Genomic DNA, 24,402 nt, shown 5'->3' on the forward strand with positions numbered 1-24,402 from the left:
AGTTTCATTAAATTTCGATCAGTGAACTAGCAACATCTGTGGTGCAAATTAACGAAGTACCATTGCCATTAGCTAACAGCTTCTATAGCGGATAATTAATTTCGTGGGGAAATATTTCGAAAAAACAAAAGTGCAGCTTCACGAATCATCGCAATCGATTAAGAAGGACTTGATTGAATTTTGAAATTGCATTGTATGAAACAAGACGGGGGTAAGAACGACTGTGATCCACATTTGGGCCAAAGTGTACAAAAATAATTCGCGAATGTACAGAAATAATTTACGTTACGTTCGTGTAAATGTCTGGCATTTTCGATGCTATCGAAAGTGGGTAATTTGTATGTTTCACGGCCTTGTCCGTTTTTTTAGGTAAAACGGCCCTTGCTGCCCATCTGCAGGGCACGTGAGCGCTGAACGTGCGTTGACTCGAAAGTCCATTACACGGATTGGTTATTTATGACTATCAAAGATTTTTCGACACATAGTTTGCGGGTCTTCCGCGTTTTTAGTCGGTCGTCGGTGAGCAGCCTACGAGTACACTAGTTGTCTCTAAGCTCTCGCGAGCAAGCCTGTAGATTGGATCTTGTGTGTTCAGTAAATGGATCGTTTATTTTGAAAGTGGTGCAAGTCCACTTTCTTTCGTTTCGAGAAAATTGAATGTTAGCAAATCTGACAATTAAAAAATATAGGTTAATTATGTGAAGTCTGGGAATGTTCGTACTAATTTATCAATATGTAATTTGATTATATAAATTTCTTTTAGGCGAATTTAACTAAAATAATATACAATTTTCAGGCTGCAAATGGACTTACATCACTTTCATAATTAGTCAATTGTAAATATCATTTAATTTCAATTTTGAAACAACAAATATCACTTTCTTTTTTTGCTGGAATGAATTTTCCTGTTTTTGTAAAGTACTCTTGTCCGGCATTTCGCTTAATTTTGTTTATTCGTTGCGTATATTTTCCTTTATTTTCTTTTACAAAATCCAAGCGCGCGCTCAGTAACAATATCCTCATCTGATGAAGATTCTATCTCTATAATTCTTCTTCTCTTTTTACGCTTCATTAATTTGTTTTTCATAGTGGAATTATCTTCATCCTCCGATTCTAAGATTATTCTTTTGTTTATATTCATGGGTTTATCATTTTGTTTAATTTATTTAAAATAAAATAAAATAAATATTCTCAATTGTCATAAAATAACATTGATTTACTATTTCTTCTTATCAATATCTCTATCTGATGTGAATATGAAATTATCCATTGTTGGAGGAAAATAAGATAAGTAACCTAAAATAGTAACTTTCGGCACGTGAATTAACACAATTGTGAAGCCACCGGTGGCTTCATTTTTTAAAAAAATAGGACTTACACCACTTTCAAAATAAACGGTCCAAATATACTTTTACCTAAAACTCTGCTGTTAATTATTTGCAAGCAAATAATCAACAGTTCGTTTTAACGTTAACCATTTCGATACGTTGTCGAAGCGCGTATCGTTCCATTTTCATCAATCACGTAGTAGTTTTTACTTGTTATCCGTCAGAAAGTGACAACAAATTGTCGGACAGACGGCAAAATCGCGAACCGTTCGAAATGAAACCTTCCGTTTGGAAGACTCTTGCTCTAATTAGTATCGAAGCTGGAACACTCGCGGCGGGCTCAAAGAGTCGTCCCCGCTTCCGAAAAGCCATAAATCCGGCAACACCATGGCGAGAGACGGTCTCCTGGTAGGATCCGTGCGGCTAAGTAGCTCGGCAGAGTCGTTCGAGCCCTAAAATAACGCGCGACGAGTGGGCGAAATCCGAGATACGAGGGTAAACAGAGAGGGGCCAGTGCCGGGTAACAGTTTCCCGCGAACTCGATTTCCCTAAACTCGTTGAGAAAACACGGCCGGGCCGGGCCGGGCCGGGCGCGTTATCGTCGCGCGGAACGCGTCGGAGTGCGGACGATTCCGCGAACTTCCGACGCTCGTCGAGGTTTAAATTGAGTTTCGATCGTTGATTGGGACACGACGGGCGGGGCTGTCTCTCTTTCATCCGTAAGAGCGAGCGAGTGCTCGAGGCAGACAAGAGGAGCTACTCACCGCGGCAGATTCTCCGCTCCGGCCGTGAAATCCTCGTCGATAAAAGGCGGCACCGGGACCGAAAAAACTCGGGGCACACTTCGTTCGCGCTTCACCAACGAGTCCGCTCGCTCGTTAACCCCTTGCCGTACTTTGACGAGTCCGACTCGTCATGAAAATTTCTATTATCAACTCATCGAGTATAGATGTTATTTTGTCCTTTAAAATTGCAATAAAATTCTATTCTTTCGTCGTCAATATTTAAGCATTCAAGTAAATTTAGGTGCACGATAAGCATTCATTTCTTTTTCTTTCTAAGAAATTATTAGAATCGAAACATTTCTAATCGCAGTAACTGCGAAGAAAATGGTATGTCAAGGGGTTAATACGACTTCACCGCGGCGAACTTATTCCCCGCGTGTCGTCTCGACGCGAGTTCTGTCATTTTCTTCGCCGGAACTTCCTGCGTGCCGGCGCGTTTAAACTCGCGCGTCGAACCTCGCGCGGGCAGAGCTCAGCGTTCGAAATTCCGGCTGCTCCGGCCGGCGGTCGCGCGTCGCGGATTTCGAATTTGCCGCCGGATTGGTGAACGGCCGATCGGCTCTCGCGATGCAGAAACCGACGCGACGGTGCAAACGCATCGTCGACACTGCCGCGAACCCGGTTTCTTCGGTTCGAGAACCGGACGAGACACAGCCGGTGCCGCATCCCCGCCACGGTTTCGCGCCGAGGTACGCGCGAGCCTTAAGCCTTGCTCACAATCTCCGCTCGCGGCTGTTTCTTCTCGCGGGACCGCTCGAGAGCGGTCGATTGATCGGAAGTCGGCTCGGAAGTCGAGCATCGGGAAGAAGTCTCTCTCTCTCTCTCTGGAATTTTTCATCTTGACACCGTTTTTTTTTTTTTTTTTTTCGGCGACCGACGCGGGAGAGCACGCTGCCCGCCGCGGCGCCGCCGCCGCCGTCGAGTACCTGTTACTCCGGCCGTGTTTTTCTGGCCGGATTTAAATGCTGCTACGGTATCGCTGCTCTACAGCGAATGGAATTTTTACGGGCACTCGAGAATGGCTCGAGCTTGAATCGCTTACGAATACGTTTATTCGATGGTAGGTTCGAGGTATGCTTGTGTGGTTGGAACAATATTGGCTTTTTTTTGGCACCGAGATCTGCGTTATTTGAGCCGTTTATTTTGAAAGTGGCATAAGTCACTTTGTTTTTAAGTCGATATATTTAAGGGTTTGCGTTTTTTAACACGTTTCAAAATATGGATGCTAACTTTCGAGAAGATTTACTTGTATCTGTTATCTCAGGACACTGATATTTTTCTCAGTATAAATAATTTCGTAGATACATTATAAAATCACCACTTTTCATTACGGTAAAGTGACTTATGCCACTTTCAAAATAGACGGCTCATTTCTTGGGTGTTAAAAGGCAGCAAACTAACTATAGCATTGTGCTTACTTAACTAAGAATTAAATACGAAAATTCTTGGATGACATATCTTAATTTTAGGAATCTATATTACCGCCATCTTCAAAATATTTTTTTAAAATCTAAAATTTCCAAGCTATTATGCCGGCGTCAAACAAAAGAATCGTATCTAAGATCTGCGGACGGCATAGTGTTAATAACTTGGACATTCCAAGACGTATAACAAAATAGCTGTGATTCAGTAATCTTAGATAAGTAGGCAACATGTTCACAGCAGAATCGTTGTTGTAAATGCGATAGTTTCTGTATAATCGTATATTAACACTATGCCGTCCGGTCGCATCACGCTGGTGCCATGCAAAAACTATCTGTTGTATGCCGGTGGTACCACTTTGGTGCCATTTTAAAAGACTGAAATAACATTTGAACTATATTTGAGCCGTTTATTTTGAAAGTGGCATAAGTCACTTTGTTTTTAAGTCGATATATTTAAGGGTTTCCTTTTTAACACGTTTAAAAATATGGATGCTAACTTTCGAGATTTACTTGTATTTGTTATCGCAGGATACTGATATTTTTCTCAGTATAAATAATTTCGTAGAAACATTACGAAATCACCACTTTTCGTTACGGTAAAGTGATTTATGCCACTTTCAAAATAAACGGCTCATTTATTGGATCAGGCTTTAGGGATTCGGTTAGTCTTGTGGCAGGCGAATCCTAATGCATCGTTTCGCCTTAACCCTTTGCACTCGACCGGCGACTCTGAGGCGACACTAAAAATTGATGTGCCATTTTCTAAAACGAATTTACACATTATTAAAGTTTTGCATTCAATGAATTGTTAAGTAATAGAAATATTCTCTAAGCAAACGTGTTAAATTTCCAACGCATCAAATAAAAATAGCCATACCGAATGGGAATGTTGTAACTAGAAACAAATGCTTTCATTTTCAAGTTGTAATAGTCTCGTCTGCAAAGGGCTAATACTGTAAACGTCTTTAACAATCACATGAAGGACCTTTTTTGATATAAATATAACTGAGTATACTTGCGATTATTTATAATCTTGTTTCTCAGTTTTTTCCAACGTATATTCTCGTGTAATTTCTCTAATCTTTCAGTTGTCTTGCATTGCAAGAAGGAATTTGTATCTTTAATGCAAAAATCCGTAGTGTCTTTATTATTAATAGCTGTTGGAACACGTTTTATTCTTTCAAATTATCGTTAGCATTGCTATGGCGTTTTTATTGTGCAGTAAATGCAACCGAACATAAGCGTACATCATGTATGCAGTTTATGCCCTATTGGGTAAGAGCAAAGTGCAGCGAAGAGCTGCTGTAAAGCTTGATCCGGAACTAGGACAAACGTTACATTAATGTAACATGTAAAAATGGTGCGGAAGAAAACGATGCGCCGCTTATGTGCCGAATAATTAGGAACAGTGTGGCATATGTACAATGTTTTAGGATGATTTTGACAAGAGTTATGTTATCGAATTCTGCATACATATAAGTTATCTGCAAAACGCATAATCTTTCTTTAATTTTCGTTATAGCCTCAGATAAAAAAGTTATGAGTTTTTAATTTTTTTCTTGTCATTCCAAGTAATAATCCTCCTGTCATTAGAAAAAAGTCATTTAGTTCAGTCTTAAAATAACTTATTAGATATAATATACTAGACTGCAATATATTGTTATAAATATTTTAACACTTGATGAAATCTTATATATCTTAAATCCTATTAGTTATTTTAGGACTGGACTAAATGACTTTTTTTTAATGACAGGAGGGTTGCTTCAAACATTCCAATTAATATTATGAAAGTTATCAGAGATAGATTTTGATAGGATTTTAACAAATTAGATATAATATACTAGACACTGCAATATATTATTATAAATATTTTAACACTTGATGAAATCTTATATATCCTATAATATATTATATATTATATATTATATATTATATATTATATATTATATATTATATATTATATATTATATAATATATATTAAATCCTATTAAAATCTATCTCTCATAACTTCCACGATATTAATTGGAACGTTCGAAGCAAGAAAAGCAAACAGCGGCAATCAACCAATTTGCACAGCAAAGACGAATATAAAGCAGACTTGTCATAAATTGTTTGAAACGATCAGCGAATAAAGCTATTTTGCAATGATCACACCCCGACCGACTGTCTTCTCTTCTCTTCTCTTCTTTTGCGAAACACGATCGACTCAACGTTTCCGAGCTTTCCACGATGTGGCCGTTTCAATTCAGAAAAATTAAGCGCGCACACAGCGTGTACACCGACGATGCAGATGGGTCTACGGAAACGGTTATGCACGAATTAACTTAGGGCTTCTATTTTCTGCTGCAAATGAAATTCTTCTCTATACAATCTCCTCGGACACTCGAGATTCACGAGGACGGAGAGGGTCGCTGGGAGTCGCGAGGTAAATTACGAGCTACGCTTCGTATTACCTAATATTGCTGCGCGATAGCGAAACTGTGTAACGCGATGAGCCCCGCGATACATACCAATTTTCTCCGACTGCTTTCCCCGGGCACTCGTGACTGCGGAAAAAAAGACCCTAACGGAGAACGGTACGCGCGCGATCGGTGTGACGACATTCGTTCCGTTACTTGAAATTCAAGAGGGACCTTCCACGGTTCTGGAGTTTGACGCAATAGTTCAACTCCGGGATCAGCTGTTTGCTGGAATCTTTAGTTACCCACTTCGTGGGTCTCCAATGCTCCGACCGTGTTAGCTTTGGCTTCAGGTGTCTTCGCCCCAATGTTGGCAGAGGATCGAATTTATTAAAATAGTCAAAGCTGCTCGTCGGAGAAACTTCGGATAGCATTCTTTACACGGTAATCGTGACCGTTTCGTTTCTTAACCAGTTAGCTGTGGCGTCTGCTTTTCAGAGCGCGCACCTATATGTATGTGTCGCGAGAATCAAGCGACGACGAGTATACTCGTCGAACATCGCTAACTGGTTAAGATCCGACCATTTCACGGAGTTCTCAAAATATGAAAATAGACATTAACGTTCGTCAGCTGTAGACACTGATGTTGAACTTTCATTAGGTTTAAATGTTTGTTTCGTTGCTTATGTCGTTGTTTATCACTTAACCACTTTTACAGTTTTATTGTGTATTATCAGCGTCATATATTTATTGTACACAGTCATTTTTAACCCTTTGCACTCGAAGCCAAATTAATGCAAAATTTAATATTAGGTCTATCGGAAAGTTCTGTCCGATGGTGTCACTTCAAGTTTAGATAGAGATAGAGAGAGATATTGTATATACCTTTAGATATATAGAGATTATTACTAGATATATATTATTAGATATTTATTGATATTATTAGATTAGATTAGATTATTATATTAGATATTATTAGATTATTATTATTATATATATCTAATAATAATCTATATTGGAATAAAATTCTAATCTCTTGTCATCAATATTTAAGCATTCAAGTAAATTTCGGCACATAATAATACATATATATTATTATGTGCCGAAATTTACTTGAATGCTTAAATATTGATTTATAAGAGATTAGAATTTTATACATACATATATATATATATATATATATATATATATATATATAATATTATTAGATATATAGAGATTGTATAGAATAGATTAAAATAGATAGATAGATATTCTACAATAAATATTATTAAATGTATGAAAATTGTGTTATTTTCTTTCAATTCAAAAACGGACAGAACTTTCCGGCAGACCTAATATAACTTTTCTGACCCACTGTATCTCCATTTTATATAACCTAATGCATTTTCTGCATATGAAATTGAATATTGCGACCCGTGCAACAGTTACGCTCTCGACACAGCTCTTTAAATATAAACAAATCGGATCGATCAAATCATTTCGAGACGCGACGCAACAATTTTATAATGGCGCCCCGGAGTCGCCGCTCGAGTACAAAAGGTTAATGAAGTTAGCGTTTCATTGAGAATCACGCGGAATAATTACCGTGTCTAGACGGAGAAACGCGTTGGAAAATTTGATGAAATGGACCCGAGCATGCCCGGTTGTATTTTCCACACAGAAAAAAGTTCCGCCGTTTCGAGTGTCAATCCTCGGAAGTCAATCGTCGAAAACCGACACAATATACGGAGTGATCTGATAAAAGAGAACGCTGACTACACGGTTCCCGGGGACATCGCTCTCAATTCGTCGGCGATTCTTTGAACTACGGGACGGACTTGCCGGACTTGGTATTTTTCTGGATAGCCTCTGGTAGGTTTGGATGAGGAACGAGTGGGGTCTCGCGATGAGAGACGGAATTGAGGATTTAGGTCTCCTCCGGTGGACGACCTCGGGCCCTACGGGCGTCGACCCGCGAGATAGTCCGAGGAGGAGACACACGAGACGATACAAAGAGTTTCAGACACGGCTGTGCCAGGAGTGCGCGCAGTTCGGCCGTATGAAATTGACACCGTGTATTACAGAGAAAGCTGACTCTGCGAGAGACGTATGCTTTCTTAAGATCTTGAAACGGAGCCACGGGTTACCGGATTTCAGACACCGCGTGGATGAAATTCAGCCGGACGACCGACCGGAAACGCAAAGAAACGGTGTAATCTTCACGCGGAATAGGATTCCCGCAGGATTTTACCTTCTCCGGCGTTCGATACAGCTGTCCCCCCGTAGTGCTGCTGCGGAAAGCAGTTCCGTGGAAATGCCTGATCGGTCGAAAGGAAAATTCTTTTGTTCATTGTTACGTTAAATGCGGATTTTATGCATTTCTCGCGGTTGAAACGGTTGAAAGAGTCAAAGAATCGAATAAATACAGCACTCTCGACCGCACTGGAATAATTAGAGAAACTTCTGAACGATTCCTGTTTCTTAAAAATAGGAAATAGACCATTTTTATTTTGCGCGAAGATCCGCGGTCTGGTTGTAACAGTTACGATACTTCAAGCTTCATTAATTGTTCAGCGCAACATTTTACGGCGTAATCTCCTTATCGTAATTACCTTGCAATAATTATGAAGCTGATTGATTATAAGCTGATTCCATCCGCATTTTGTGACGAAATTGTTTCACATTTTCATCGTAGGTATGTACATAGTTCAGGTTTCATGCTTTTAATTGAATTAATATTGAATATATATCAATATTATATATTATATATATTGAATATATATCAATATTATATATAACATATATATAATATTGAGCATCCATCTGATTTCCAAAAGAAATTGCAAGAAAAATTGCAAAAAGATTCTAAGGAATATTTATACTTGCATGTATGCGATATTTATATTTGCAATGCGTTGGGTCGCTGATTTTGATGAAACATTTTCCGATGAAACCGAAGCAAAATTGAGCCGTCCCATATTTTGCCATTTCCGTCAATACTCGTTATTTACGAAGATATATTACATTTAATCATGATTCGAACATATTGGATTAGCTAGAGCAACGAAATTACGTTCATTTATGTAAAAATGTGTAGCTGCAATTCTAATCTAAATATTACTTTCGACATACTAAGTTTATAAAAAAAAAAAAAAAAAAGGAAAAGAAACTACTTAGCTCCAGCAGATATAGATAATTTTTATTTCGCAGTCAGATCCGGAGTCTAACAACGAGTATTAACTCGAAACTGCGAAATATCGGTCGGCTTATTTTCGTTCTAGATTCATCGGAACAAGTTTCCCCAATATCGATGACCCAGCAACTGAGACCGTTTTCTTTTTTCGTTAGCCTATTGGACATATCTTCGAACGATTAAAACATTTCAGGCAATCGGAAAGCAACGAAACGATTAAAATCGCGCGTCGTTGACATCGAATCGAACATCTTCGCTTCATTCGCACTCGCAAATCGATTTTGCAAGCAGGAACGCGCGCAAAGATCTCCAGACATAAGGTATGCAATTAATGTCGACGCTCGGGCAGCGGTTTAATCTATAAACGCATAAACAACGGTGGCCCAGTGAATTACACTTCAGTCCGTTACGTTGGTCCGCGGCTCGTTAAACGAGCGAGGAGTTTCGCGACACCGGGTATGCCCGGTCTAATTGTGCACCGTATTATACGTCCTAAAGTAATATTTCACCGGGACTTGATATTAATGCGACAGCAATACTCCTCGCAATCTCGACGCGTTGCATAACACAGCGCCTAGTTGTCATATTTGTCTTCCGCAATTACACCCAGTTGTCTCTGTCACCCGGTGACCCGGTTCCCGTGGCCGGCCGTGCCTCCGTAGCAGCAAAAAGCGCCGATCGTTGGCACAGCTGACGGAGGGAACAAAACGACCGTTTATCCGGCCGAACCGTCTATAATCCAGATATATTTGATCGGAAGTTATCATCCGGCGAGCCCTGGAATCCCTTGGTCGTCGTTCCGCGGCGGATCCGCCGAGAGATCCGTCCTCCGATGCTCCCAGTAATTACTTCCGAGAAGTTGCCCGCTCCGCTATCAGAATTTCAGCGCGCACCGCCAATGTTTTCCAACGTGATTCGGGGACAACGTCCTGGCATCATCGCATGCGGAACTCAATTTACCGGACAACAGTGTGCCGACAACGAGTCCTCCTCGTATTCGAGTTACTTGAAAACCGTTTCTGCCCGCGAGAGTAGTCCCTCTCTCAAATTGCAGTCGCCGAGCAGAGAGGCCGGACTCGACGTTATCCTTGAGCCAGCCCTCGAAACATCCGGCAAACGAAGTAGCGAACGGAACAACGTTGTCGAACATTGTCATCGCGCGATTGTCATCGTGCCGCGTCTCTGGATTCGCCGGGATTTTATTTCTTGCATCCGCGCGCGCTGTTACGGCACTCACTCTTATCGAACTTCCTATACGGCGACGCAGCGTTTAGGAACCACGGCACAAGTCCGCGGCACAAAACGTTCGCGAGCACAGCAATTTCTTCCTAATTCGTGCTTAGATTGCGCACGAAAAATGGACATTTTGGGAGGTGGAGGTACGATTGTTCGAGCATCGCGGCTCGTTTTGGAAAAATGAAAATAATTGGAGAAAGAAGATGAAAATAGAAACTAGCCGCAAAGCTCGCCACTTCCCAAATCGTTAATTTTCGTGCACAATCTGAGCGCGAATTGGGGAGAAATTACTGTATGCATTTGGTGTGCAGATGCAAGAGTTTTTGATAAATGTAATTTATCGAAATGTAATAATAACTAGACTGCGGATCTTTACGCGAAATAGTATGTTGTTGACAATTGGAAAAATAGAAATAATTGGAGAAAAAGGATGAAAATCGAAACTAGCCGCAAGGCTCTCCTCTTCCAAAATCGTCAATTTTTCTGCACAATTTGTGCGCGAATTGGGGAGAAATTACTGTACGCATTTGGTGTGCAGATGCAAGAGTTTTTGATAAATGTAATTTATCGAAATGTAATAATAACTAGACTGCGGATCTTTACGCGAAATAGTATGTTGTTGACAATTGAAAAAATAGAAATAATTGGAGAAAAAGGATGAAAATCGAAACTAGCCGCAAGGCTCTCCTCTTCCAAAATCGTCAATTTTTCTGCACAATTTGTGCGCGAATTGGGGAGAAATTACTGTACGCATTTGGTGTGCAGATGCAAGAGTTTTTGATAAATGTAATTTATCGAAATGTAATAATAACTAGACTGCGGATCTTTACGCGAAATAGTATGTTGTTGACAATTGGAAAAATAGAAATAATTGGAGAAAAAGTATGAAAATAGAAACTAGCCGCAAGGCTCTCCTCTTCCCAAATCGTCAATTTTTCTGCACAATTTGTGCGCGAATTGGGGAGAAATTACTGTATGCATTTGGTGTGCAGATGCAAGAGTTTTTGATAAATGTAATTTATCGAAATATAATAATAACTAGACTGCGGATCTTTACGCCAAATAGTATGTTGTTGACAATTGGAAAAATGAAAATAATTGGAGAAAGAAGATGAAAATAGAAATTAGCCGCAAGGCTCTCCTCTTCCCAAATCGTCAATTTTTCTGCACAATCTGAGCGCGAATTGAATAAATAAATGATAATAATAATAATTGATAAATAATTATAAATTATTATTTATTAATTTTTATTTTATTATTATTATAAATAATTGGAAAAAATAAATGTAATTTATCGAAATGTAACAATAACTAGACTGCGGATCTTTATGCGAAATAGTAATTGACGACGAGTATTCTCGTCAAACACAGCTATCGGGTTAAAAGATTCATTATTTCTCTAACAATTAATTATTATTATCTAATATATCAATCTAACAATTTTGATATGTTTATAATAATACGCCAACGTTGTTAACTATAACCAATTACTGTCAGTTATTGTTTCGGTGAAAATTGTACATTTCCAAATTATTAAGAGCAATTAAATTTACGTCGAGATGTTGTAAATGTAATAGACGGTTACACGAATTTTCGAATAATTAACGTACATTAATGATGACGTGTTTAAAGCTGCGTGGAACCGTCGCGGCCACCATAATCTCGGGGTTAAGGGTTAAATTCCTTTAATCTTTCTAGCGTTATATGTTAACTTTTATTCATTTTTGCGTGTAAATGCATAAAATCCGCAGCCTAGTTGTAACAAAAGTTTTGAGAATTTTATTTGAGAATTTTATTGAGAATTTTTTTTCTACTGATAGCGTAGTTAATTCCACGAATTTGTGTGTCTCATTTGGCCTATGTTCTAGGATCGTGCTTCTTTAAAATCTCTTTCGTTTTCTATAAAACACACACCGTTCCTGTGTCTGGTTTCTACAGGGTGCTACGCCTAACTGAGAACAGTGATGTATCTCGGAATAGATCGAAGCTACGAAAATAATGTTTATACAAGAAGTGTTCAGTATAAAGAGATGTTTCAGGTAGCATCAATAATTTTTTTATTGACATAATGGTGAATGATATTTCAAGGTCAAGTTGATTTTTTTTAATGGGACCATACATTTTTTTAGTCATATTACGATAGCTGGTTTGAATATGAATCCAATATTGTATTATTTCTTTCAGATAATCATAAATTAGAAGAAATTAAATTTGCAATTAAATTTGGTGTTAGGCGTAACACCCTGTATGTTTCTCAATTACCCAATATTTGTCTAAAAAGCTTCGCTATCCGTTGCTCCCGAATAGTGAAATAATCACGAAACCGTCGCGAAATGTGGGACAGATGGTAAGCAAGACACGAATCGGTGGTCCAAAACTGCGAAACAGAAATAATATCTCGTATTTTATATTCTCGAAATTTGTCGGGCGAACGTGGACAATAGTGATCGACTGCACCTGCTCGCCCAGTAGCGCGAGAATTAGAGAAGCGGTAGGACACGGAACAGCTGCATGCAGCGTCGGACCGAACGACTGCTGTCTCGCGAGAACTGTCGTCGAAAACTGAAAAGCGAGCGTGTAGCGTACACAGCAACGTTTCGGCGCGCTTTATTTATCAATTTATCACCGATCCGACTGTTTTCCTTCGCCGCAGCGGCGAACATCGTGCAGATCCGGGGCAGATTCCTCGCGGCCCGACGTCATCGTCAATATTTAATCACCCGAACGACGCGCAAGTGGTCCACGGATCGGAGCGGCGAAGCAACGCTCGTCGCACTCGGACACTCTATCCTCGCAATTTCTCTTTCGCCGGCCTTCTGTCCCGCGATATAGCCCGGTTTTTCTCTTTCTGCCGCGTCCCCCCGACAAGTCTCGACGGCCGCTCGACTGGAACAACCGTCGACGCGATTAAGGCGAGTTCTGAATAGCGGCGAACCGTCGCGAACCAACGGATAATCTCGACCCATCGAAATTCAAACCGGATCCACGGATCCTTCTAGGCTAATCCCGGTACACGATAAGGGGACAAGGACTCGTCCCGACGTTGCCGGACAAGTCGTTACGCCCTGTCCCTTGTCGATTTCCATCCACGATTGCCGGCGTTCTTCCATTCTTTCCGCCGGCTTGCTGTCAGTCGCCGTCCAGACAACGGGCGCCCCGTCTTTCACCGATATCACGTGCCGTAATTTGTCGGCGGTCTTGCCGATCCATTGACGCGCACTCGACCGATCCGGAGAACCGACGCGAGACGCACTGACTGAGCAGCGCTACCGGAAGACCGTCGAGGCTGTTAACCCTTAAACTGTCAACTTCCGCCGAGCAGCATCAATTAAGACCTGTTCGACCGCACCTCGAGCCATCGTGGCACGATCTACGAAAATAGTTCGACCACTTGCCTTGAGATTTGTTCTGATAGTGTTTTCCAAGAAGAGCGATAGAACTTTCGATCGAATTAAAATTGGAAGTACGGTAGATAATTTATTAACTCGTATACAGGGCGATTTGTCGATTTGAAATTGTTGTTAAGGCGATTTTAATTGTGAATGCGCAAATAAGTTATATTACAGTAAATTCTCCCCAAATTTCCTATAGCTTGCGAACAAAAATGGACAATTTCGGAAGAGGAGACACGATTATTCGAGATTTGCGACTATAATTATAAATGTTACATTACAACACACAAACAATCATACTAGATTTAATAAAATGTACATTTAGCCTAATTTCTATTATAGTTGTGAATAGTCAAAGATCATCCACCATTGATCTTCTCGAACTAAATCTCTCAAAAATCATCTAAAGTGCAACAAAATTACAACTAAAACGACATATTCCAAACGATGCCTCATTCTTCGTCGAATTCCCAGCAAAAAGACCAAATACATTCCGGGGGGGGGGGGAGGGGGCTTAGGTATTGATTACGCCCGGCGATACGGATTTTTTGCGACACGCGCGCGCCACGATTTAATCGGCGAATTAATTACCGGGAGATAGGTCGAGCCGGAGGAAGCGAATGATAAAAGAGGAATTGAAAAGAAACCGCATCGGGGGTCGAGGCAATCGGGGATCTGAATGACCGTGAAGCTCGTCGCGATGGGGACACGTTTGTGCTTCGGCATCGCGACAGCAGCGACGATAATAGCACGGAGTTCGAGTGGCACGGTCTCGGGGCGTGCAATTACTTTAATTCTCGTAATTGAAGAGACGCGTCGCGTCGGCGTGACGCCTCCGCGGAGAGGAAGGCTACACCAGCCGAAGAACAAAGTGTGATACGCCGAGTGCAGCATACAATTTCGAGGGTCGTCGCATAACGCGCAAGTGTCGATTAATTAGACGAGTCTCTCGTACCGAGCTCTTCTGTTCCCGCCTGTGTCTCTCCCCTCCTTTCTGTTTCTTCTTTTTTTTCACGCCTCGAAGTGCGTGATTATCAATATCGTTGGCGCCTTTCGACCTCGCACACGCACGCGCTTTTCCCTCGGTCGCGACGCGGTTTCCGCGTAGATTTAACAGCCGCGTCTGACATCTGTTGCATGCTGATTTCCATGAAACGTTCTGTTCCGGAAGAGACAGGCTGCGTTATAAATGACGCTTAAGTATCGTTCGCGCACGCTATTTAAGTGTATCATTTGTATCTTTTGTAAACGGAGATAATCGTTGTTGATTACGACGTCGTTAATTATTCAGTTGAGCAGTTTTCATTCTACGCTGTTATCTAATTAATTGTACGCCGAAGAGATCGTGTAACGTGCACAGGAATCGTAGACAAAGTTGAAATTCGTAGTTAAGTTATCATTTATTTCATCCGTAGCGCGGTATATATATATAATCGCTGTTTAATATAGAAATAGCTAATTATTCAGTGGAGATATTCGCTTTGCTCGCATGTACAATTAATTACGGCATTAGAATGTTTATGTTAATTACAATCCATCGAGTGCGTTCTAAACGAAATTTCCGTAACGATATTTTGGAAAGTAACGAATCGTTCACTGGAACAATTAGAAAATGCTTTGTGCTAGTATTACTATTGTACTATTGTACTGTATTATACTATTCACTATTCTTCTTTTTTTATGTAGAAATTTTGTCACGGATGACGTTAGCAAGCTTCACGCGATCTCATCGTGGAATAACAAGAGGACGTCCATGCAAATGATAAAAGAGATAGCGGATAAATTATATCGCGGATATAAAGTTCTAACTTAAATTAGATTTCTCGGTACAATAATACACTTGTGACCGCACAAGTAGTCAATCATTTTCTTCGCGCCCGTTTCTTCCCTCGAGCTTTCGCTTGCCCAGCGTACGCGGGGATTGTTTTTCCCTCTCGCCTATAGTTATCGCGTAGCCTCGATCATTAGTTTTGCCCGTGTATCATGGGATAATTCCTTGGGACGCCATGTGTCCGACCCAAGAGCATGTTTCAGAAAAACCCGTAACGAGGTCAATCATTAGTACACTGCCATTTACGATTCCCTATCGGTCCGAATCATCTCGACGAAATAATGACTACGCGTCGGAAACGTGCGAAACGAGATTGTCATTAGAGTCGATCAATTTGCGGGACTTGCCGTTGGTTTCTCCGAGAGATCGGCTAACATTCTTTTCTGCGCGAACAGATCGATGATCGTTTCAGGCCCGGAATACATCTCGGATGCATTTTCAGAGATATTCGCTCGAAAAATCGCGTTCGCTTCGCGAGCACGCTCCGTTCACGCTGCCACGTTGCACCGTAGATTCCACTCTTCTTCTTGCCCCGTACAGTTTTTGCCCGTGGCGCAGAAAAATACTCGATACATATATTCTTAGGTTCGGTCGATTCTACAGCGGCGGCTAAATTGGGTAAGTAGAATATACAGGCGCGGCAGAGAATACAGAGTGCAGTGTAAGAAACGGGGATCGATAAACACAGGGTCTACACAGCGCGCGTAGATAATAAATGGACGTGTCTTATTGCATTCGCATCTTCCGGCTATTTTCACACGATTCCCGATCTTCGAATGCAGTTCCGCGAAGCTACGCTAAAACGATAACATGCGCGAAACAATATCCAGAGGGCTCGAATGAAAAATAAAAGTCCACGAGCGCGCATATCGTAAACATTTTACGAACGTAACGTTTCCTGGATGCCTTCGCGTTCGCAGGATAAAGGCTCTGGCTTTATCGCTTTGTTCTTCCTTCTCCTGGAAATAAGAAATCGTTTCTTTTCAACGACAAAGCGACGATGAGTTCGTCAATAATGCACTGCTTGGGAAATTTTAGCGATAAATTGTACGTCTGCGATACGATGCAGGATCTAAATTTCGGTGCTACGCTTGTTTTTGTAAATACACAGTGGATTTTCTATAATTTTTCCTTTAGCTTGTAAACGAAACTGGACAATTTGGAAAGTTGATTATTCGAAGCTCGCGGCTCATTTTTATAGTCGACGATTCTCGATACAGTGAAGTCTCCCTAATTGAGATTGTCCACAAAAATGGACAATTTGGGAAGAGGAGATACGATTATTCGAGCCTCGCGGCTCGTTTTTATAGTCGCCGATTGTCAACGATTATAAAAACAGGCCGCGAGACTCGAATAATCGTGCGTCCTGTTCCCAAATTATCCATTACTGTTTATAGTAATTTCTCCACAATTCGCGCTCAGATTTCGCAGAAAAATAGACAATTTAAAAAGAGGAGATACGATTATTCGAACCTTGCGTCTCATTTTAATAGTTGTTGACAATCGGTAACTATAAAAACGAGGCGCAAAGCTCGAATCTTCTCTACCCAAATTGTCCATTTTTGTGCGCAATCTGAGCGTCAATTAGGGAGACATTACTGTAACTATAAAAACGAGCCGCAAGGGCTCGAATAATCGTATCTCCTCTTCCCAAATTGTCCATTTTTTGTTTACAAGCTGACGGGCAATTAAGGTCAATTTACTATAATTCGAAGTCGCTTTGAGAAATAAATATTTATTTATAACTTGATATACTGTTTCGTAATTAGTGTAAAATCGACAATAATCGTTTCTCCTCTTCCCAAATTGTCCATTTTTTGTTTACAAGCTGAAGGGCAATTAAGGTCAATTTACTGTAATTCGAAGTCGCTTTGAGAAATAAATATTTATTTATAACTTGATATACTGTTTCGTAATTAGTGTAAAATCGACAATAATCGTTTCTCCTCTTCCCAAATTGTCCATTTTTTGTTTACAAGCTGAAGGGCAATTAAGATCAATTTACTGTAATTCGAAGTCGCTTTGAGAAATAAATATTTATTTATAGCTTGATATACTGATTCATAATTAGTGTAAAATCGACAATTCCATCTGAAATATAGTAATCTTAAAACTGAATCGATGTAAAGCTATTACGAAGTTAATCCTTCGATTATTTTAAAATTTAACCTTTAAAATCGGTTTTCTTTTATCGAATCAACGTTGCGCTTCTTTGCATCAGCATTTAAAACCAGTTGCAGAGAGTGTGTTTTACGGGAGAATGTTGACGTCCGAAATGTCACGCTTATTTTTTTTTTTTTTTTTTTCGGTGACCTGGAAATGCAGGGCAATAGTGGATGTTTTTGTTGCGACACGCTTCTTTCATTCGTAAATACAGGGACGTAAAAATATTTTCGTCGCGCGCAGAAATGTTGCTGTAAACGAACGCGTTCGTCAAAAATGTTTCGAAAAAAAGTTCATCCCTTTTATGATAACATTTGGATACTGCAACGGTCGCGCAAATTCTTATAATCTTTGCAAAAATCGATACAGATAATTCTGTGCAAAAGCTAACGATTTCCGCTGTATTATTTCGTATTAATCGTAAATGTTCAAAAAATTCATCACTTTATTATACTCACCAACGGACCAAAGCTATCGAATTACGCAGATAATTTAAATCGAAATTAGAACAGCACGAACTTACTCGGATCGACCCGATGATTTGAATTTAAATCGAATCTGACAGAAGTCTGTATCCGGCACATATGAGCCGTTTATTTTGAAAGTGGCATAAGTCACTTTACCGTAATGAAAACTTTCGGCTCAGTCGAAAAATTGAACATTTAACACTCGGACAGCGGAGCTTGAGTCCATTTCCACCTACAGTATAAATATTGTTACTTGACTATCGAATTTCTGTCAATTAATTGAAAAATGTTCGCTTGTTTCATTAAGGTATATATCTAGTGAAATTACATGAAAATATACGCTGGAAAAAATTAAGAAACAAAATTGTAAATAATCGCAAGTATACTCAGTTATATTTATATCAAAAAAGGTCCTTCGTGTAGGTGTTTACAGGCGTTTACAGTCTTAACCCTTTGCAGTCGAGGCTATTGCAACTCGAAAATGAAAGCATTTGTTTCAAGTTACAGTATTCCCATTCGGTATGGCTGTTTTTATTTGATGCGTTGGAAATTTAACCCGTTTGCTTAGAGAATATTTCTATTACTTAACAATTCATTGAATGCAAAACTTTAATAATGTGTAAATTCGTTTTAAAAAATGGCACATCAATTTTTAATGTCGCCTCAGAGTCGCCGGTCGAGTGCAAATGGTTATGGCGAAACGATGCATTAGGATCCATCTGCCACAAGACTAACCGAATCTCTAAAGCCTGATTCAATAAATGAGCTTTTTATTTTGAAAGTGGCATAAGTCACTTTACCGTAATGAAAAGTGGTGACTTTTTAATGTTCATACGAAATTATTTATACTGAGAAAAATATCAGTATCCTGGAGATAACAAATACAGGTAAATCTTCTCGAAAGTTAGCATCCATATTTTTAAACATGTTAAAACGCAAATCCTTGGATATATATATTATAATATCTATATATTATAATCCTTGGATATATATATATATATATATATATATAAAATAATATAATTATTATATTATATACATAAATATCGACTTAAAAACAAAGTGACTTATGCCACTTTCAAAACAAACGGCTCAATCGCTAATGATATTTGGGAATAGCATAATAGTAGCACTCTAGTGAAATATTTGAATTTGACATGTAGTTTAAAATACTTTTGGACTTCAACGTACGTTGCAATCTTGAGAAATCAAATAATGATGAAAAATATTATCGTATAAAATGCTACAATTATTATGTTGCTGAAAAATCTCGCACTGTTCTGATAAAAAAGCAGATGATATGTAAACGAGTGAAGTATCCATTTTTATAATTCACCGATGAACTGCGGATTTTATGCGTTTATAATAACACTGGATAGGTGAAATTTAAAACAATAATATCTCACTGAAATATTTTTATATTCCATTATTAAAGAAAAATATTTCAATTTGACTCGCGTCTATTGTAATTCATGAGGATAATCTTTCGTTTGCATACAGTTCCACAGACCATTCATAGGTTTCTGGAGTTTAATTTCTTCTTCTCGAAAGTTAGCATCCATATTTTGAAACGTGTCAAAACGCAAACCCTTAAATATATCGACTTAAAAACAAAGTGACTTATGCCACTTTCAAAACAAACGGCTCATATCGTCACGAAACAAGAAATATTGTTCCGAAAAGTGTGCCACGATTCACAAAAAGCAGTTCCGTCGCGTCCCCGAGAGAATATCATCCGCCTGCAAAAGATTAATTTGTATTTCTGACCGCTTTCCCGAATTTCCCGGGATTAATCGCGTCAGCCGGGTTACAGAGATCGGCGTGTACAGCAGGAAGAATCATCGACGGGCATTGTGGGCGACGTATATTGCCGCGCGCGCAGAGGGTTCTCGGGGCAAACAGAAAATTCTGTCGCGTGCTCGTCGTATTATCGGCCCTGTGAACGGTGTTCTCGGCTCTCCCGTTGTCCCCGGCCCTGTCAGTCCCCCTTCCTCCCGCTGGTGTCCTCCTGTTCCCGGTGCCCCTGCCGGGTGCCCACATCCTGTCCCAATGCAATCAAATTACTCGGTGCTCGACGCGCCAACGGGGAAATGTCGTTAACCGTGGTGGTTATCGTCGGTGCGTGTCGCGTGTCGCGCTTTAAATCGAGTTTGTACCTTCTGCACAGGCAGAGCTCGGCTCGGCCCCTGGCTCCGATCGGGCCGGCCCGGTCCAGAGCCGCCCGCCGCCCGCCCCTGGCCAAACTCGATTTTTGTTTTTGTCCGGAGGAAATTCTCTGGTGACCGGGCGCGACCGTCGTCCTCTCCGCCGCCCACCGGCGCCCGACGCGCCGGTCATTCTGCCATTCCGTTCCGCGTCGCTTCGCCCGAGCCTCGTTTCTGTGTTCATTCATGCTCATTGACGTCACACGGACCGCTCTCCGATCCAGAGCAAACGCGCGCGCGGATCGTTTGATAGCGAGGGGAGCTAGCTGTCTTTGCGCCGACAGCCAACGCGCCGTTTGGTTTGGTTTCATTGAGCAAGCTATCCGGTCCCGGAGATACAGGGCCGAGCCGATTTCTCATAGGATGCCGCACACTCGATGCAGAACTAATTGACTGCCACCGGATAGTTTGTTGGCCGTGCGTGCGTTCGCCGCGACCCGCTCGGAGCTAGCAACATTTATTCGCGGCTCGAATCTGACGGAATGTCGCGGTTGTAATCGTTCTCGGTGATTAGGAGACGCGTGTTGGTCCGACAGGGACGAGGAAAATGATTAGCGTTGCGCTTCTTTGCATCAGCATTTAAAACCAGGTATTACGGCCAAGTGGCCAGGATTTATGGCAGGGGCCATGTGCTTGGGTACCCGGACGGTATGGGTCTGTCCCGGGCCGTTCCCGGGCACATGCGGCACCGTCATAACGTCTCCTGGTCCTTGATTATGGTCCAGTCAATTACGGTTGGGTCTGGCATTGTTCGGGCACGTAGGCCCATCAGCGCGGGATGTCTAGCAGGAGTTATTTTGCCACTCTCCCTCCTAACTCCCGGCCCACCGTTTTGGGGCAGTCTCACTGGATTTGGGATTGCAGTGATTGGACCGTAATTCCTTGCCGCCCACCCTAGGTTAAGAGAAGTAGGGAGGACCGAGGTGATATTAGGCATGACTCCGGTCCTCTAGTAGACAGACAAGAGGGACAGACAAGAGTAGAGACAAGACAACCCAGTCAGGAGAAGAACCTCGTCAGCACCGACGGTTCGCTACACACGAGGCCACAAGGGACTCACTGGACACGAGACCATAAGGGACTCACAAGACACGGAAAAACCATATTATTCGGACGGCACACCACGTGCAAACTTCTACAAAGCTCGAAGCTCACAAGGAGCACACGAGCAATAACACCAGGTGTACAGAGTGTGTTTTACAGGAGAATGTTGACATCTGAAATGTCACGCTTTTTTTTTTCTTTTTTTTCGGTGACCTGGAAATGCAGGGCAATAGTGGATGCTTTTGTTGCGACACGCTTCTTTCATTCGTAAATACAGTAACGTAGAAATATTTTCGTCGCGCGCAGGAATGTTGCTGTAAGCCACTGGATAGTTTGTTGGCCGTGCGTTCGAATAAACGCCGCGACCCGCTCGGAGCTAGCAACATTTATTTGAGGCGCTACCTTGTAGCCGCGTTCGCGGCTCGGATCTGACGGAATGTCGCGGTTGTAATCGTTCTCGGTGATTAGAAGACTCGTGTTGGTCCGGCAAGAACGAGGAGAATGATTAGCGTCGTAGGAGGTCGACGATGATAATTCGAAGCGCAACGACGCTTTCTTAGGGAAATATTCATTTTGTTAGGCGTCCGGCTGAACGAACGAAATTTCTGACACTTGCGATCCCTTTTGTGAAAACGTAACGTTGGAGTTTGATGAGTAGATTTGTTGGGTGTCCCGATTTGTTTGAACGAACAAGATTTTATCGATATTTGTATCAATTCCATGAAAACGGACTGTATGTGCGCGTTGTTTCCAAATAGAATTAAGTTGAACGAAGTCGCTGGTTGCCTTTACGTACACTTTAATAATATTACAGTACAGCTATGGTCTTAGCGATGCGTTATTTGCGTTCTTAGAGTTCTACGAGTTCTGGGAGTTCTAACAGTTCTGGCTAACGTTCTAGGTGCCTTTCCGCTTGTCACCTCGGTTTTTTTTGTTGATTGGTGGATGGTGGGTTTTGGTGGAGGAAATGAAGCGTTTTTGATTGGAGATGGGTGTGTCGGAAGGAACTTGAAATGAGGAGTGGGAAACTGTTCGAAAGTTCGGGTTGTAATTTTTCTGTTTTGTGAAATATGGAATTTATGAGTCTGTCGCACGTGTTGTCCGTTCGTCGAGTCGAAGGGTATTCTCGTTCGGATGCATTTTTTACTGTCGCAGGTATATTGCTTAATTGCTCAAGGGATGGCCAGAGACGTTCGACCTTCGGTGTTGCCGTCGCAACACGGACTTTGAAATTTGAAGATCAGAATTGTTTAGTGTCCCGGTTTATCTGAACGAACAGAGTTTTCTTAATGTTTGCACCATTTCGGTAAAAACGCACTTTGAAATTTAAAGATGAGACTTGTTATACAATTACAGTGAATTCTCCCTAATTGACGCTTAGATCGTCCACAAAAATGGACAATTTGGGAAGTGCAGATACGATTATTCGAGCGACTCATTTTTTATAGTTGCCGATTGTCAACAATCAAAAACACGAGGTGCAATGCTCGAATAATCGTACCACCTCTTCCCAATTTGTCCATTTTTGTTTACAAGATGAAGGGCAACTGAGGAGAATTTACCATAATTCGAAGTCGCCTTGGGAAATAAATATTTATTTATAGCTTAATATACAGTTTCATAATTGATATAAAACACGAGGTGTAAGTCTCAAATAATTGTACCACCTCTTCCCAATTTGTCCATTTTTGTTTACAAGCTGGAGGGCAACCGGGGAGAATTTACTATAATTCGAAGTCGCCTTGGGAAATAAATATTTATTTATAGCTTGGTATACAGTTTCATAATCGATGTAAAATTGACAATTGTAGTAATGTCAAGGACATAACCTTGACAAATGTGGTAATCTTAAAACTGAATCAATTAAAAGTTATTTCTAAGTTAATCCTTCGCGATTATTTTGAAACGATCCTTTAAAATTGATTTTCTTTTACCCAATCAACGTTGCGCTTCTTTGCATCTTTGCATTTACGGGAGAATGTTAACATCCGAAATGTTACGCTTATTTATTTTTTTGTCGGTGACCTAAAAATGCTGGGCAATAGTGGATGTTTTTATTGCGACACGCAATTTCTTTCATACGTAAATACAGGATCGTAAAAATATTTTCGTTGTGCACAGAAATGTTGTTGCAAGCGAACGTGATCGTCAAAAAATGTTTCAAAAAAGTTCATCTCTTTTTATTAAATTCGAGGAAAATTAGGGAGAATTTACCGTGTAACGTTTAAGGACATCGCGGAAGGAGGTCCTGCAATCGCGTAAGTGGGATGATTTTCTGAGTTTGCACAAGTGAAATAGAAGTGGTGGTGAGCGGACAAGTGGAATAAGGACTGTATGTGGCCAGACAAGTGAAATCTGGCGGATTTATTGTTGGACGAGAAAAGTCGAAATGATCTACGATTAACGTAAGTGAAATAGAGACAATATTTGGCCAACCACTGAGATAAGAACAATATGTCGTCAATTAAGTAAAACACGCATAATCTACGATCGAATAACGATGACCTTACGGTCAGTCAACTGGAATAGAGATGATTTACGGTTAATGACGCGGAATAGAGGTGATATGCAACCGATGAAGTCAAGTAGAAATGAACAAGCGAAATAAGTGGATAGTCTGCAAATCGTCTACAATCAATGATGTGCATTGGAGACGCTCAGAAAAGTAAAATAAGCATTCTTTACGATCGAACAAGTGGAATAAGATTGTTCGTAGCCGGACAAGTGGAATAGAATTGTTCTTGATCAGACAAGTAGATATACCTAATAAAATAGCCTAAGTGTAGTCTAGGTATACCTAAGTAAAATAGAACGGTCGGCGGTAAAATTAATGAAATGGGAACGAATTGAATTAACATCAGCCAAGTAGAATGGGGACGGGTTATAATCAGCCAAGCTACGCGAGGACAATTGTATATGATCGGACAAGTAATTTACTGTAATTTAACCGTAC

The 24,402-nt window shown here is 40.7% G+C and overlaps 2 protein-coding genes across 3 annotated transcripts in view; one reads left to right on the plus strand and one right to left on the minus strand.

Moving 5' to 3' along the window:
- The window catches only part of LOC117222493 (uncharacterized), a 312,588-nt gene extending 309,869 nt beyond the window's left edge, over nt 1-2,719 (minus strand). For both annotated transcript variants that reach the window (XM_076522875.1, XM_076522870.1), the window contains exon 1: nt 2,093-2,719. The gene's annotated coding sequence lies outside the window, so the exon portion shown is untranslated. The remainder of the gene's footprint in view (nt 1-2,092) is intronic.
- Nucleotides 1-24,402, plus strand: part of LOC117222115 (E3 ubiquitin-protein ligase MYCBP2) — a 409,723-nt gene that overhangs the window by 321,702 nt on the left and 63,619 nt on the right. The gene's annotated exons all lie outside the window — the stretch shown is intronic.

Source organism: Megalopta genalis, chromosome 1 (genome assembly GCF_051020955.1).
Source record: "Megalopta genalis isolate 19385.01 chromosome 1, iyMegGena1_principal, whole genome shotgun sequence".
Taxonomy (NCBI): Eukaryota; Metazoa; Arthropoda; class Insecta; order Hymenoptera; family Halictidae; genus Megalopta; species Megalopta genalis.